Raw genomic sequence first — 17,005 nt, 5'->3', positions numbered from 1 at the left:
AGCTGTGCTTGCATCCACGACTTAAATCATGTTTAGTATTTCTTTATAATAACTGGCTTAACAATTGCTATCACGCTTCTGTCTCCAAAACCAGAGAACAGAAGAGTGTGCATGCTAATGGCAGGCTGCGTTTGAAGATGGTGACCCAGGAAGGGTTCATTTCACCTGTACAAATACATTTCTCTTTCTGAACAACCAGAAGGAAAGGCTGCAATACCTGATTCTCACAGGAAAGTTTTATCTGTCTCATCACGTGACACTTGAAACTAGTGGAACTCAAGCAAGAAAATGCTGATATTCTGGTGTCCATTAATTTTCTAAGAAAATGTCCAGCCAAGAAGTCATGCATTTTCTTACAGCAGCTGTGATATTGTAGCAAACTAACCATTTAGCTTCTGAATAAGGAATTCAGACCCTTTGCAGTTCCTGGCCGTGATGGGAATAAGATGCTGATAGAGACAAGGAGATCCGCAAGGGCCAAATAATGAGGCTCACTTAACATCCATGTACACAGTTAGGGCTCATGTTGACCAGATTGTTTGGTCAATCAGGAAATAAATGGCTCTCCATTTTATTGTGTTGATGGGAGGAACTGGGGAGATGACTTTGATCTAAGTAGACCCATATTGAGTTGTCTGAAAGCATCTTGGCTGTTGTTACTCTTGTTCTAAGAATGGGGACTTCACTGATAATCTGAGTCATCTTTAGATCTGCTCATTTTGACAACTTGTACCACAAGACATGTTGGGCTACAGGAAGGCACTGACACTCTCCAAACAGTATTTACAATTTTGTATTGTATACTTTGAGTGTGAAAAGAGGAGAATTTACAAACACTGTGGATAGAAATTAAGAAAATGTCTTATATTTTGATGGAATTACTTGGAATAAGAAATACATGGTGTATAATTCTGAGTTAATGGAAATGTTAACTCTGGAGTTTTGATGAAGATAGGATATTTTAAGGGTTAGCTCCATTGATATTCTGTTGTTCCAACCTGAGGCCCATCAGGAGAGTGGGCAAAAGGCCTCAGAGATAATTTCAGAAGACAGAGACTGCTGCATGGAGCATTGAATTCTTGCAAAGATTTCCTTGAGATGAGAGAATCCATATTTACAAACTCCAAGTATGGTTCAGGGTCTCAACTACTTGCGTTATAGTTGATTTGTTGCTACACTGGAATGGGTTGATAATTCTGATGAACATGACTACTGCCCTGCTAGAATCTCGACAGATTCTTAGTCACCCCATTGTCTTATCGCCTTGCACAGATCTCATTAGGCTATTATAATCGTAAATGTTCTGAATTAAATCCTTAAAAAAATAATGCTGCTATTCCAAACAAGTTTGAATCAGACAAATACAAAAAACACCATAGCTGTAGCCAGAAAAGTGGTCATGATCACGAAGTGCAGGGATTCCCCAAGCTGAGACAGATGGTGTCTGTAATGATCTTGTTGCCAAATATAGAACACTGCATGGATTGACCATTAAAAGTTCATTTGGTTGAGCTCTAAGCTGGCTGCCAAAGAAAAAGTTAGTGAACCTTGTTTACTAACATGGAACTCTCCTAGCCCCAAGTTCCTCTTGACCCTGCCCCTTTCCCCTCTGGCACAGCCTCAGCTTCTTTAAGGAGAAATATACTTAGGAATGGATTTGAATTCTCCTTATTGTGAAGAATGACTAAAAGTTTCATGCACATGTTTGAGTATGCTGGTGAACTCTGAGATAAGGAGAGGCTTAAAAATTATGTGGGTGTTTTAAATACAAGTATCCAGTTCACCATCTTTCCATGGAGGGAGGGAATAACTGAATTTAGCATGTGTAGTTTGATCAGGGTTTGCGAAAGGAAGCTAGCTGACCTTGTAGGTGGGGCCCGCTGAGCCAGTTCACTGCTGCTGTCACACCCACTACAGAATTTTACATGATTGTCCTGTGAGTGCTTACAAACCCAAGGATTGTCCTGATTAAGAGGAGTTTCATGGAGAGAAATACTGGTACTACTGGGGCCCCATAACTATAATGACTTTTAGGAGCTTTGTCTCTGAAGGCTTTTCCTTTCACATGGAAACTATCCCTTCATTTTGCTTATTGGAAAGGTGGAGAGAGAGAAAGAGAGAGAGAGAGAAAGAAGGAATTTCACATCCTGTGATTCCACTTGCACACACTTGGGCTAGGCCAAAGCGGGGAACCAGTAGCTAGGTCTTGGTCCCAACTGCTTGGACTCTCACCTGCTGCCTCTTGGGGATGTTCGTTAGAAAAAAGCCAGAATCGGCAACTCAGTCAAGGCTTGAACCCAGATTCTCTGATATGAAAGTGGTTATCTCAACCAGCATCTTAATTGATGTGCCCAATGTCTGCTCATACTTTTCCTGATTAGGAACTGTGACAAAAAGGAGGCCACCTCTACAGGGAGTTATTTCCTGAGATTCTAGGCTCATCATACTCCTGGCAAGGATTTCTGTACATTCATTTTAAAACAGGCTCCTGTTGAACTGTGTGCCAGACCCATGACAGTCATGTGAAGTCTTTAATCTCCTATTCCTTCATTGGAGTTGGCAGCTCACACTTAGTAACAAGGTGGGAATGGACCTAGAAAATTGTCAATTGCAATGATGCATTCATTAAGGCAGCTAGTCTGATCCCAGCTGCATCTTTGCTTCACATGGAAAAAAAAAAAGAAAAAGAAAAAAGACCTGTGATCCCCCAGTCTGCTGCCTGATTCACATAAGTGCTTTTAAATGCGTGGGCCTAGTTCACTTACAGATTTTTGGTTAACTTACTTAGTATTGTCCACTGAGCTGCTATGGGTATTCAACTTCACCATCAAGTATTTAGAGCTAAACACAAACATTGTGTCTGGGCTTACGGTTCAGTCCTCATAGCTTTAGCCAATATATCTGTTAATGAAACTTACTATTTTTATTTCTCTGGGAGTGCTTATGACTCAATTGTTGGGTCTCCTGCATAAAAAGCTACCAATTGGCAAATGAAAAGCACTGCTCTTTGGGGCCACAAGCTGTGGAAATGGCTGAACAATCAGAGTCATTCATAGATCATAAAAGCCTATTCTTTGATGAGAACCAAGTAGAACCAAGCTCTGGGATCCGCTTGCACCACACTGCTTGACCATTGCTTTGTCATCCTCCTGGGCATGCAGCACAGCAGAATCATTGGCTGGGCACTGAGTGAAAGATGTTGAATTTCTGATGTTGAGGTAATGGCATGGCTGACTTGTGTCTCTTGCCAACAATGGGCTAGTTGATCCTGACCAGGACACATCATGTGGTCACCCCTGTCTGTCCCTGAAGGAGGGACTGGATTGTGCTTCCTCTTGTGACTTTTAATAATACCTCTCTGCCATTGACACATTTTCAGGTTGTGGATGTGTGTCTGTTAGCCAACTCCTGTGACACTAGTGTGGTCCTTGTAGCTAATTCATGTAAGTGTTATTATGGGGCATCTGTTGCCAAAGAAGAAACAGCTGAGAGCTAAGGATTTTGATGGTCTTTCCTTGCTCTTTATTATCCACAGGTGTTTTGTATTGCTGCATATTTAAAGTGTTGAAATATCCTTGTTAAAATCAGTTCTAAGGATTTAAAACCCCGAATTCACCACCACCTCCTGATCTACATGCTGGTAGTAATATTTGATCACTGAGTAAAACTGTTCCCAATTTTGAATTATCCTCATTTGGCTGCTTTTTATATTACAATCAGGGTAAAAAACTAGTAAGGTCAATATAGTCATTTTTGAAAACTTGGATGTCAGCTGGATCATTCCTAGACATACCCTAAGGCCACCAGATTGGAACTGCTTGCTCACAGAGGGAAAAGGAATTCAAGCTTATTCTAGTACAGTCACTTGAATTTTAATGTTGGATTGCAGCATCTAGCTCATAATTATATTGATTACACAGTTGAAGAAAGAGTTCAAGAATTTCTTGTTCAGACCATGCATCATGGACCATGCAGATCAGTGTTGGGCTATATATGGGTATCTGTAAATTTTCAGAAATTGGCTTAGTCTCTCTTGCTCCTGGCTTTTCTGGATGAGAGGTATGTGTGAATGCTGAGTGATCAGGAGAAATGGAGAGGTTGTAGATACTGAAATATGAAGCATGGTTTTGTAGTGATGGAGAGCAGCAGCTTTCGTGCTTTCGTGCTTATGGATGCGAAACTGTAGGTCTGGGAAGCACAGTGTTAGACATGAATTTTCATTCTTCAGAGCCACTCCTAAAGCCTTTATCTTGAAGGACAGTTCCCTGCTGCACCTCTTTCAAGCTAGAAATACTGTCAATTCAACTGATTACTGTCTATGCCAACCCTTTCACACATTTGTGACGTGAATTCAACACCATTTCCCTTAAATTAGCTGCACAGTCTACTCACAATAACAAAATATAGCTCAACTTCTTTATCTTCATGGAAAGAAATGTATGAACACCTCCAAATAGCTTCCTGAATTTCCCATAATTGTCCTTTATTTTTTCTGTGGGACACATAAATGCTACTGGTAAGTATTATGGGAAAACTGGGCAGGTTGAACTGGCTGGCCTTAAAGCATGTATTCATCGCAATTACAGCAAGTGAATTGGAAATCTTAATGTCTATGCACTGATCTAGAAGCCATGTTGTTACTGTCCACCTCTTCCTACCCTGCTTATAGCAGTCCCATTTGTGAAATTCTAATGTTGGACTCTGAGTGTATCCTTGGTAGTGCAATATTTTGGAAAACTTTCATATTAATGGTATCATGGACATGTTTGAATGTGGGATAGACCCTCACTGAAAATGCTTAATCACTGAAAGATGAAATCGTAAATACTACAGAGATTTTGGAAGTTAGGATGCCGTTATTAAAATTTTAAAACCAAGTGTTTTTCCATTACAGAACTCTGCAGACCTTTCTTTTTTAAAATCTTGTTCCATTGTTTTGGCTTTTTTTCCCCCCTATTTGTATGTTAGTATAACAGACAGTATTGACTGGCGGCTATACACTTGATTTGAAACACTTGGTAGTGGAAACAATCATTGTGAAGTGAATAACTTGGTAGAGAAGTATTTTGAAATATGTGGTTGATGCTGAAAAATGCAAATATTGCACGAGAGGCACTCTGTGATGAACCTTCACAGAGAAACTGATGCTTACAATGGTATTCAGTTCTTTTCGATTACAGCATTAGGTGGATGCTGAGACCACAAGGGCATCTACACAGTCTCTGTCCACAAAACATGTTGAAAATCTTGTATCTAATTTCCTACTTAGTCTCAACAGTATAAAATAAAGGTATGTGTTTTACTTTTTGCTGGGAAAATTTTAATGGCCTGGCATAAACTGAAAGATTGTATTTCTCAGAAAAAAACTTGTGCTTACACTCATTGAGAATTGGAACTGGCTATGACATTTGTTTATATTCCCATTTATAATGACAGAGTTTTCATTACAATTTGCTTGTTGGTTCCACCTCTTCTTCCCCCTATCTGGAGATGGGGAAAGGAAATTAGAATCCAGCCAGTCTTTATTAAGGCGTGAAGAATTTCTTTTTTCCTTCTCAGAATTCCAGACATGGTTCACTGGGTCTCTGTTATAACTGGAACAGAGATGTATTTTGCTTCATTGAATGTTTCTGGAACACATAAACATTTAGAAAATATTGAACGACTAACAGTCCCTTAAGAATGTAGCCATTTCCAAAGCATTTTTGAGTTTAAGAAGCTCACTTTAAGAAGATATGACTTAGTGATCCTAACCCTAGTGCAGAAAAAAAATTGATCGATGAGATTGCTAGTATTCTATAACAGTCTTCAGGGATGGGCATTGTTGTGCAGTGGGTTAAGACTCCTCTTGGGACTAGAGCATCACATACCATAATGCCAGTACCAAGTCCCAGCTACTGCACTTCCAAACCAGCTTTTTAATAACAAACTTTGGAAGGCAGTAGACGTTGACCCTAGTATTGTGTTTCTGCAACACAGGTAGGGGCCCTGCATGGAGTTCCATCCTCCTTTGGCCTAACTGAATCCTTCATGTTGTGGCTATCTGAGAAGTAAACCAATAAATGAAAGATCTCTCTGCCACTCTGCCTTTCAAACAAATAAACATTTTTGGAAAAGTAGTTGAGAGTCAAGGCAATTGATGTATTAAGTTCAGATGCTACTTGGTGTATTCTGATTTGAGTTCTGGCTCCAGTCCCAGTTCTAACTTCCCAATAATGGACACCCTAAAGGATAGTACTCTGCCACTCACATGGGAAACCTGAATGGATCCAGGTTTTGGTCAAGCCCAACACTGATTGTTGCAGGTGTTTGGAAAGTAAACCAACCCAGGATATCTCTCTCTCTCTCTCCTCTCTGTCTCCCTTTCAAATGAAAACCCGGTTATAATCAATAAGTAAATGGGCTCATTTTGTTGACTTTATAGTCAGACAGTTGTTGTCCGTCATTTCAGACTGGTGGAGGCCTTGGAACCTGGCTTGCACCTGTGCTGCGGGTAAAAGGCTCATGCTTATCTAGTTTCACAGCAGCAGGTTCCAGTGAGGATACAGCGCCGTCTTCAGTTGCTAGGCCAGCGGGGTTACTGGGGTAGTGCCCAAATTTGACATTGGTAAATGACTTTTCAGCTGCTCACTCAAAAATGGAATCTACTTAAAACATACTTATGTTCCAAATTACTTAGAAGAAGTATTTGCTCCTAGCCTCTAGGTCATCATTGAAGGCCAAACAGTGAATATTAAGAACAATGAAAGGGAAAAAAAAATCTCAGAATTACGTGAACAAATTAAGAGGCCGTAATTCCCTTAATGCCTGTAAAAACTAGACTGAAATATTGTGTGAAAACCTTGAGGAAGGACCATGGAGACACATTTAAAAGAAGTGAGAGGTAAAAGTTGTTTTCTCCAAAGATACTTTTTATCCCATAAACAATTAGAAAAATGCTGAAGTTTCTTTCCAGATAGTCATCTTATTTGTGTTGTCCTTATGATTTGAGCACAGCTACTTTTGTACCTTTTATTTCATAAGAATTTAACTTATAGCTTCTCTTTGTTGTAAACATGAAGCACATTGTTTTGTAGAACATGGTATATTAAATGATAATCTTATGTTCATGAAGGACAACACATTGTAATGATAAAGAGTAAATCAGTGAGGGAGGAGGGAACTTGAGGGGAGGGGAAATCCCAGAGCTTATGGAACTGTATAATAAAATGATAAAGTAAATAAATAAAAATTTTACAAAGATAAATTCTTTGAGCATTTTTGACTGTTTTCATCTTCATTTACCTCAAATGAAAATACATTGGAAAGCAAATTAAATGAAGCTAAACTATCTTCCAGTTCTGTTCACATGAAAGTTTTACTTGCAAGGGCAAGAAAGTTTTGAAGTTATTGGAGAGAATTAATAGTGAAAGTGAAATCTTAGCTTGTTTGCTCCCTCATCAAAAAAGAAAAAGAGAGAGAAAGCATAAATGTTGTAAAATTTTTTTTGTAGTTTTTGTCTTGGGATCTCATTAAATCTTCGGAAAATTCATTCAGAAATTTAACTATTTGCATAGTAACTGCAGTGGTTTGTTAATGTGTCGTCCTGACAACAGGTTGACAAATCTAGCAGTCGGTGGATGTGACTTCAATAAAAGCACCATGGGATAAATGCTGTGCATTATACCCAGTGAAAGACAGGGTCTGCTGATGAGGGTGACCTCGGACTGCAAGTCATCTTACTATAAACAGAAGGGCGTGGAAAGGTATTGGTCAGAGCCAAGAGTGTTTACTATCCAGGTCTCCTCCTAGTTAACCTACATAACCGCACTGCTCCTGGAGCTCAGAGGTTCCTCCAGAGCGAGGCGTTTTTAAGGTTAGCTGGATGCTGGCTAGAGACGGAACCTCTCAGGGTGTTCTGTAATCCCTGAACCAGGTTTCATTCTACGTACTGATACTGCAGACTGGAATTCCTTGGCTGTGGCACCTCACATACGCACCCATAAAACTTAATTCCAAATACAACTGGAATTCATTTCAGGTTTTGTTTGTTTGTTTGTTGCTTTGAATGAGGTAAGTTGCACTTAGCTTTGGAATGAAGCTTTATTAGTATTATGTCATATATTTAAGTCATATATTTAAGTATAGACAGTTGTATCTCAAGAGAATATCTATGTCTCTAGTTAAAATGACTTAATTGGACTTTAGGTAGTTTTAGCCCAAGAATGATATAGGAAATATGTACATGGAAATTGAGCGAGTAGATAAAGAAAATCCAGAATCTATCCATGCTAAATGTTGTCTGTTTTCATCATAAAATTGCACCATTCTAATTACATTTTCTTAATACCGAGAGAAATGCAGGTAATAAGATAATGATAATTAATAGATTACACTTCACTACAAAAGCTTCAGGAACTTTCTATTAATAGATGTACACTACCAGATTTTAAAAGCCAAAAGCAGTCATTTCAGTTAAGGGATTTTCTTTCTGGGTAATTTCTTCTGAAACATTATGTTGTTTAATTTTTTTAATTTTGAAATGTAGGCATATCAGTGATAAGTATTTTATGTTTTTAAGAGAACAAATATTTCCCTTCCTGTACAGGAATTGATTTTCGTTTCTGGAACTGTAATACTAAGGCTGGCTTAAATTTATTTAAAAATTTCTAAATTTTTAATTACCAATAACTTCATTTGTATATACATTTGTTCATAGACTTTGATTTAAACCTTGACACAGAAGCATTGGAATACTTGGGTTTAAGTGGATTTGTTATATCTTTGCATTCTGGAGTTTCAAGAAGAAAAATTGTAAACTATTGTTTTGCTGCATGAAGGGATTGAAAGTTGATGAATTGTCACAACAGTAACACTATCTTGAAGAATTTTCTCATTCAAGACAAGGCGAGGAAAGTTAGGTCTGTTGGTATTATTTTGTCCTTCTTGTGAGAAAAAAATAAAGCACAGTTTTCAGTAGCAAATATCCCCTCCTAACTTTCTGTGAAAACTGGTTTGCTGCCAGAGTTAAAATGTTTAGGCAACCTGCCCCAGGAAAGGAAGGATAAATCACCCCCAGCCAATACGGTTTTCCCGTTCGGTTTCCAGGATCTACTGTCAGTCAGAGCTATCCAGTTTCCTGCTGTTTGTCTTAGCCGCAAGTGACCACTCACTGAAACACTGTGCAATTAAAGTGTGATATCACATCACCTAGTTTTGCTTTTTGTTCGTTTTCTATCCAAAAGTCGATTAGCAAAAGTGGCCAAAATATGGAAATACCCACCACAATACTCGTATAATACTTCAGTTTTTAACTTCTTCTATGGGAGGAAGAGGGACAAAACAAAACAGTCTTGTCTCTATTTGGATTTCTCTTCTTCCTTATCCACTTTCTTTGTGAGTGTGGTTAGCATTTTCAGAATTGTGTGTTCTGTGTCTGTGAAGCGGCTCCCAGCCACCCTGCAGAAGCAGGTTGAATGCCTCCAAGGGCTGCTGCACACTTCACTTGAGGAAAGTGGTACGAGCCAATTTTGTAGGTAATGCAGTTGTTGAAGAATTACAAAAGCCAAATTACTTCGTAAGTGTACATTGAGGAAATTGGGATAAGTTGTCCGTAGGACCAGCTCTCAGAAATCCATTTTAATTGAGGTCAAAGAGGAAAAAAATTGAAAGCATATCTCAATTACTTATTTGGTGTGCCAAGAATGAGACTTTCAGTACAGACAGACCGGATCTACCATTCTTTACTTCTTTACCCTGGCGTTTCAATGTCTGTATCATTTTCTGTTTAGAATACAAAGAGTGCTTAGAGAATAAACAAACTTATAGGGCCACGAAAGTTGAGAAGTTAAATGACTGAATTCCACATCCATTTAGGCAATCCACTGATTAAAATTGTATCCTTGCAAAAATTAATAAAGAAAAGGGGAATTAAGAAAAGAGGAAAGAAAGAGGTCAGCAGAATGGAGGAAGTATGGATATCTTAGAACAAAATGCATATATAATACTTATAAAATACATGGAATCTGTTTTTTTATGTTAATAACAGTAAAATAACTGAAAATGTTAAATTCTTCTAAGAAGTTGTTCAGTTTTTTACTTGAAGCTGCCCAATTAGTAGTACTGTTTATTCTGACTGTGTATTTGTATGCATGACGTAGATTTCACATGGGAGTGTTTTTGCACAAACCTTTTGTAACTTCTAGATAATTTAGATAGTTAATTTAGTGGAAAATTTGCTCAGGGTTCTCATGATTTGCATCTTTTAGTGTATACGTTGTTTCAGTTTGTGTTTTGTTAATTCTGACAACCAAGAATTTCATTTTAGCGTTAAAATTGGAGAGCTGCTGATTTATAAGGTTGTTGATAGCAATGTTCATGTAAAATAGAGCAAATATAAAGCTACTTCACAATATATTTGAAAGCTTAAAAGTGTTGCTACAATGTTATAAAGCATACCGGGTTAAAATGCAATATGCTATCCATAAATTATTTTCTCTTTGCCTAGAGTTTAATTTTAAAAAGAAAAAACAGTTGTGCCAACCAGTATTTCGAAAATTACCTCTTTGCAGAATTTATTTTAGTTACAGCTCAAAAACTTGAAAGTGTATATCTTTATGCTTATTTCCTCATTATGCTATTCCAAAAATAAATTTATATTCTATTGCAAAATTTATTTTTTTGAATTCTAACATTTTGTTTTTAAAGCTAAAGAATCTCTTTAAGTCTGTAAGAGTTCTGATGACACTATTAGGAATAGTAGCATAGCTTTTATAAAGTCATTGAAAACATCCTTTACATATTTGTATGCACACAGCCTATGTGTGTGTGTCCGTGTGTGTGTGTGTGTGTGTGTGTGTAGTGTCACTATGTATGGCTATTCAGACAAACTCAGGAGAGACTTCAAAAAACTTCTATCTATGAATTTAATAGTTTTGTGGTAATAAGCTAGAGCATCTCTATAGTCAGTTATTATTAATGTGTAGAAGCTGGTTATCAGTTATCCCTAATCGGCAAATGTTTTTTGTGCACTAGAGTATACTAGATAATGACTGGTATTTCTGTTTAAAATATATGATGGCTAGTTTGTACCTGTAGCCAAATTCTTTTGAATTTTCATGACTAAAATGAGCTGAATTTGGTAAGTGGTAGAGGACTGAGTGGATCCTGTTGTACCTGGCAGGTCATGATGAATGGGGAAGTTCTTAACCTTGTGGCCAAAACATTCTAGTATCTTTAAAAGGACAAAAAAAAAAAAAAAAAAAAACCTGTGTAGACAGATAGATAAATAGATAGGTAGATATATGATACTGGCAAATATAGAGTTTTATTTTCTCTGTTTAGGGATGAGAGTAAATTCCTGAGTTTATTTTTAAAGCATTACTTTTGATCATTTCCAAATCTTCATTTCAATGGAAGGTAATGTAAAGCTCTGATATGTAATACCAGGGCATTATTCTTCCTGGAGCAGTCTGGAAAAAGCATAGTAGAGTCAGCCTTTTAATTTAATTGCAGTGGATTCCATCAAATTAACAGTATGTTCATTAAATATAGTTATTAACTTAGGACTGAATATTCCATTTTGTTTTTTTGTTGTTATTTTTATTGGTCTAACACAAGAGCTTAGGTTTCATGTGACACAAAGGACTACCAACAAACATAAAGACAATAGGTATAAAGGGGAAGAAGCAACATGGGCAAATACATCCTGATGTGTCTGTAAGGACTTTTTGTAAGAAAAATTCTTTCTGTATTTTCTGTGATATATAAGCCTAGTGTGGAGGTGGGGTAGTTGATTCTCATTTCAACTTTGAGTGGAAGGCTTTTTCTAAGAGCTGTAATGTGATATCTTACAGCGTCTTGGGGTTCCTTTTGTGATATTTTAAGAACTGAGTTACCTTTGGAGCTTTGGCCTGTAGAGCAATAATGAAAAAGACATATCATTAGAAGGAGTTCAAAATTTTCTTTAATAATTCATGCAGCATGTGTGGTGTGTATGGCACATAGATATTAAACCAAATCTCAGACCACATTAATCTTCAAAGCCCTAAAACACATATCTTCATAGGCTTGGAATTATGGTCCTTTGTCATCTACGTATTGTACTTGCTGTGAACTCTGAAGTAATTAGAAAAGCATTTTGACATTTATACTTGATGAAGAGTTATAGACTGTAGGATATTTTCACTTAAAACATAATTTCTGCTCCATGTGTGTTTGTGTGTGTGTGTGTGTGTGTGTGTGTGTGTGTGTGAAACAGAGAGAGAGAGAGAGAGAGAGAGAGAGAGATTTTGTCTAATCTTCCTTCCCCAAACCAGGGTCCAGCAAAGTCATAGGCAGAAATTAGGTTACATCTTGACCAGAACAGTTGAACACTATAATGTCAAAATAACTCCAATTTCAGATTTTTGCTGGAATGATTTTATTTATTAATCTTTTTTCTTATGCTATTGTTCTTTTTATTTTTGAAGGGATTTATTTATTTATTTGTAAGACAGAGTGGGAGAGCAAGCTTCCATCTGCTGGTTCACTCCCTAATTGGCCACTGCAGCCATTTCTGGACTATGCAGAAGCCATGAAGTTCACACAGGTCTCCTATATGGGTGCCAGGTACTTACTGTACCTGAGCTGTCATCCACCGCATCCCAGGAGCATTAACAGGGAGCTGGCTAGGCAACAGAGTATCCAGAACTGGAATTGGCTCTGTGGAAGCATCCCAAGCAGCATTTTAACCAGTGGTACCACAGTACTCAACTTACATCTCTTCTGTCTATATTAATTTTATCAACCCTTGTCTTAAAAATAGAGTATTTAGTTGTATCTTTGAGCATAATATAGAAGTGTCATGGAGATTGGCATTGTGACACAGAGCATTAAACAGGTGCTTGGAATGCCTGCATATACCATATGATAATGAGTATGATTGAATCCTGTCTATACTTCCTATTCAGCATAATTCTAATGTGCCAAGAAGGCAACAGATGATAGCTCAAGTACTTGGTTTCCTGCCACCATGTGGGAGAATTTAATGGAGTACTTGGCTCCGGCTGTGGTCGGCCTCACCTTTGGCTTTTTTAGGCATTTGAGGGCATGGAACAATATATGCAGGATATTTCTCCCTGTATTTCTCTATAAGGTTATATATGTCTGAGCATAGCAGTATAACAATTCTTTGGTTTGTTTGCAGCATAAATTATATTTGTGTATTGCTTCTACAAATAATCACAGGTTATCTCATTTAAATAAGTATAACTTACATTAAGCCATAGAGAGTCACTACTTTTCAAATTGTTTTATGAAAGAATGTACACTTGCTTTCTTATACTACTATAAGGATTGCATCATATTATGAAAAATATTTTGTTAAATACTCTCAACTGTAATTAGTTGTCATCAACTCCTTTTTAAAAAAGATATGTTCGTTTTTATTTGAAAGTTAGATTCACAGAGAGAGAACAGGAAAAACAATCTTCCATCCACTGGTTCACTCCCCATATGGCTGCAATGGCCAGAGCTGAGCATTTCTGAAGGCAAGAGTCAGGAGCTTCTTCTTGATCTTCCGTGCTTTCTCAGACCACAAGCAGGGATTTGGATGGGAAGTGGAACAGCCAGGATATGAACTGGTATCCATATGGGATACCTCACTTGGAGGTGAAGGCTTAGCCAGTTGAGCCAATATGCCAGTCCCAGTCATTGTCGATTGTTAAGTGCATTCATATACCTATGTTCTTATTTACCCTACATTATCACATATGTCCTGAAGTGATGTAGGAGAGGAAGTATTGTGATCCATACTCATTTAATGTTACTCATTTCGTGACCATGGTAACCTAGGGAATCCTGGAAAGTATTTTAAAAATCAATGTGGATAAAAGGGCGGCTCAATTAAGATTATTAAATGAGACCGCATTTCACACTCCTGAAATAGACAAGAGACTAGTTTTGAATTTCACATTTAATTTAAAACTCTAACATGACCAATTTTGTTAAAGTATTAAAAATCATATAACCATTGATATTTCAAGATGTCTTTTATTTTCACTAAATCAGAATTTTAATGAAAGTAAGATGATGTTCTACTTTTTCAAGTAATCTTATACAATGATTTTATTCAACTTAATCATAAAATGTGTTTTGAAGTATGCATTCATCCAAGACTATCAACTATATAGGACTTTGATAAGAATCATTTATTCAGTTGGGTTTTTAAGGTATTCACATTTGGAACACACTATTTTAAGTTTAAATTTTTATTGACTATTTAAAAAGTGCTATGCATGAACCAATGTTATCCAATTTCATCTTTGGAACAAATTTTCTATCTACGTATGTGTCCATGTATTCCTTAAGTAATATTCATTTAAATCTAAACCACATTTTATATCCTACACACTTCAATGGATAAGTATTCCCTTTCATATAACCAATTAAAATATTTATAATGGTATTCATTACTTCAACAAATTTTCATTCTTGAAATTTTGACTTGGAGAATTGATCTTATGTTATTACTGTACAGTGTTCTAAGACTTAATAATTAGAGAGGAATTTCAAAAGAGGTTTTTTGAAAATATCTTTTCCAATTATTCCACCCTTTGCATTTAAAAAGAAAGTATGTTAATGTTTCAGGAATTATAAATAGAAAGATTAAATAAAATCTAATTAGGATAATTGATTCCAGCTTTTTAAGAAGATTTGTGGGTGGGTTAGAAGAAATTTGTTCCTGTTTGCAATCTTTTTTATGAAATAATTCAGATCCTCCACAAGGGAATGGGAGTTTCTCAAAGTTCCTAATGATTAAAAATATGAAAAAAATTAAGATTGAATCTTAATGCATGAAGATGGTGATATTCTGTACACGTGTTTCACAGATGTTATTTGCTTGCATTATTCTCAAACTGAACTCCCACATTCTCTAAAATTTAGTTCCATGCATTTTATGTCACTCATGTAAATGCAGCTTAAAAAACTCGGGAGTATCTAAAAAAAATTACCTACTGTAATTGTCTAAATGGTATAATATTGTGAGCTAGACTGCTCTGTTCCTTTATTCTGCATTATTTTCTTCTCAGAACTTAACCACACTCCTTGTTTAGCAGTTTGTTTATTGTCGGTTTCCTCCTTTAGGTCAGAACTGGCCAACAGAAAAATCATGCCAGTATTATTATATTTTAAATTTTTCAGTGACCACATTAAAAAGGTAAAAAGAAACAGAGTTTTGATTTTCTTTTATTCACACAAATATAGCAATATATGGCAACACAGCATGCCTTTTATACATACATCATAGCTCCTTTCTGCCTGGATGCATTTCAGTTTTAAAAAGCCATGTGTGGTTAGTGGCTGCTCTGCTGAATTACTTGGGTCTAGCTCAGCTCTGTGCCTAGAAGGGTGCCTGTTACATCCTGAGGATTTGGTATAGCTTTACTGATTGAACATGTTTTACACCAAAGAAAAACCCTAAGAAAATACATACGAAACAAAGAAAACCGTAAGAACAACGGTAAAAAGTTTTGAAGCTGCTAGTGTAATGGTGACACTGGATGGTAAACATATCTGGATAATTTCTCCAAAACTTCTCAGTTTACCCACACATAGGGCTTAAACGGTTGATCAAAAATGGTTATTTCTTTTTTAAAAAAATGGTTATTTCTGTAGCAAATGGACAATATTTGATAATTGGTTCATGTATCATAAGAAGTAATATGAATTCTTTCAAAATTGCTCTTCAGAATATAGTATTTTAAAATGCAGATGTATTAGTCAATAGGCACAAAGCCATCCAAGTTGTATAAATCCTGGGGACCTACTTTACAACACAAAACTTGTAATTAACGACACTGTACTGTAATCTTAAAAATTACTAATCAGTTGGATATCATGTGAGGTGTTCTAAACACATGTACACACACACAAACACAAATATATAGGCAGATAGAGAGGGAAGAAATTTTTTAAAGATTTCTTTATTTTTTATTATAAAGTCAGATATACAGAGAAGGGGAGATACAGGGAGGAAGATCTTCCGTCTGATGATTCACTCCCCAAGTGGTTGCAGTGGTTGGAGCTCAGCCGATCCAAAGCCAGAAGCCAGAAGCCAGGAGCCTCTTCTGGGTCTCTCACATGGGTGCAGGGTACCAAGGCTTTGGGGCTGTTCTGCTGCTTTCCGGGGCCACAAGCAGGGAGCTGGATGGGAAGTGGGGCTGCCAAGGCACAAACTGGCATACATACGGAATTCTGACACATGCAAGGCAAAGACTTCAGTCGCTAGGCTGCTGTGCTGAGCCCAAGGGGGAGGAAGTTTTGAAGGTGATGAATGATGTTCACAGTGGTGATGGCTTCACAGATGTATGCTTATCTTCAGGTTAAACACATTGAATATGTACAACTTTTTGTGTCCCAGTTACAGCTCAGAAAAGTCATTTTTTAAAGATTTATTTATTTTTATTTGGAAGGCAGATTTACAGAGAAAAGAAGATACAGAGAAAAAATCTTCCATCCGCTGGTTTACTTATGTGTTAGTTGAATACTAACAGCTAATTTTCTTAAAATAATTTTATCATGCTTTGATTTTATATGTGCTTTTATACTTTCTCTGACTAGACATTAATGCAGTTTATTGCAGTCAGTTTAATGCATGTGACATAAGTCTTTTTTAAGCCTTTTTGTGTGTTATACGAAAACTAAAATTTGAGAGTAAGGGTTTGGCCCAGTGATTAAGACACCACTGAATATCTAAGTTTGGTCCACAACCGTACTCGTAATTCCAGCTTCCTGGTAATCCATAAGCTGGGAGGCAGCAGGTAGTTCAGGACAACTGGATGAAGTTCTTGGCTCCAGGATATTTGGCAAGTGAACCAGCACACAGGTGGACATGCCTTCTTTCTGACTGTGCCTCTCTCTCCGGCTCTAGACTAAAACCCATTCTTTTAGGATAAGATTTTGATGTATATAATGGCCACACAACCCTACCTAGTTTCTTATTCTGTTTGTTTCCGTTTCATTCAACATATGTTCAGAAGTAAGT

General features: G+C 36.9%; 1 protein-coding gene across 4 annotated transcripts in view; it reads left to right on the top strand.

Annotated features, from left to right (window-relative positions):
• Positions 1–17,005, top strand: part of EYA4 (EYA transcriptional coactivator and phosphatase 4) — a 279,788-nt gene that overhangs the window by 118,374 nt on the left and 144,409 nt on the right. The window lies entirely within an intron of this gene.

The sequence above is a fragment of the Ochotona princeps genome, chromosome 1 (genome assembly GCF_030435755.1).
Source record: "Ochotona princeps isolate mOchPri1 chromosome 1, mOchPri1.hap1, whole genome shotgun sequence".
Taxonomy (NCBI): Eukaryota; Metazoa; Chordata; class Mammalia; order Lagomorpha; family Ochotonidae; genus Ochotona; species Ochotona princeps.
The sequence above is the reverse complement of the archived record's forward strand: the minus strand, read 5'-3'. Positions and strand labels throughout refer to the sequence as shown.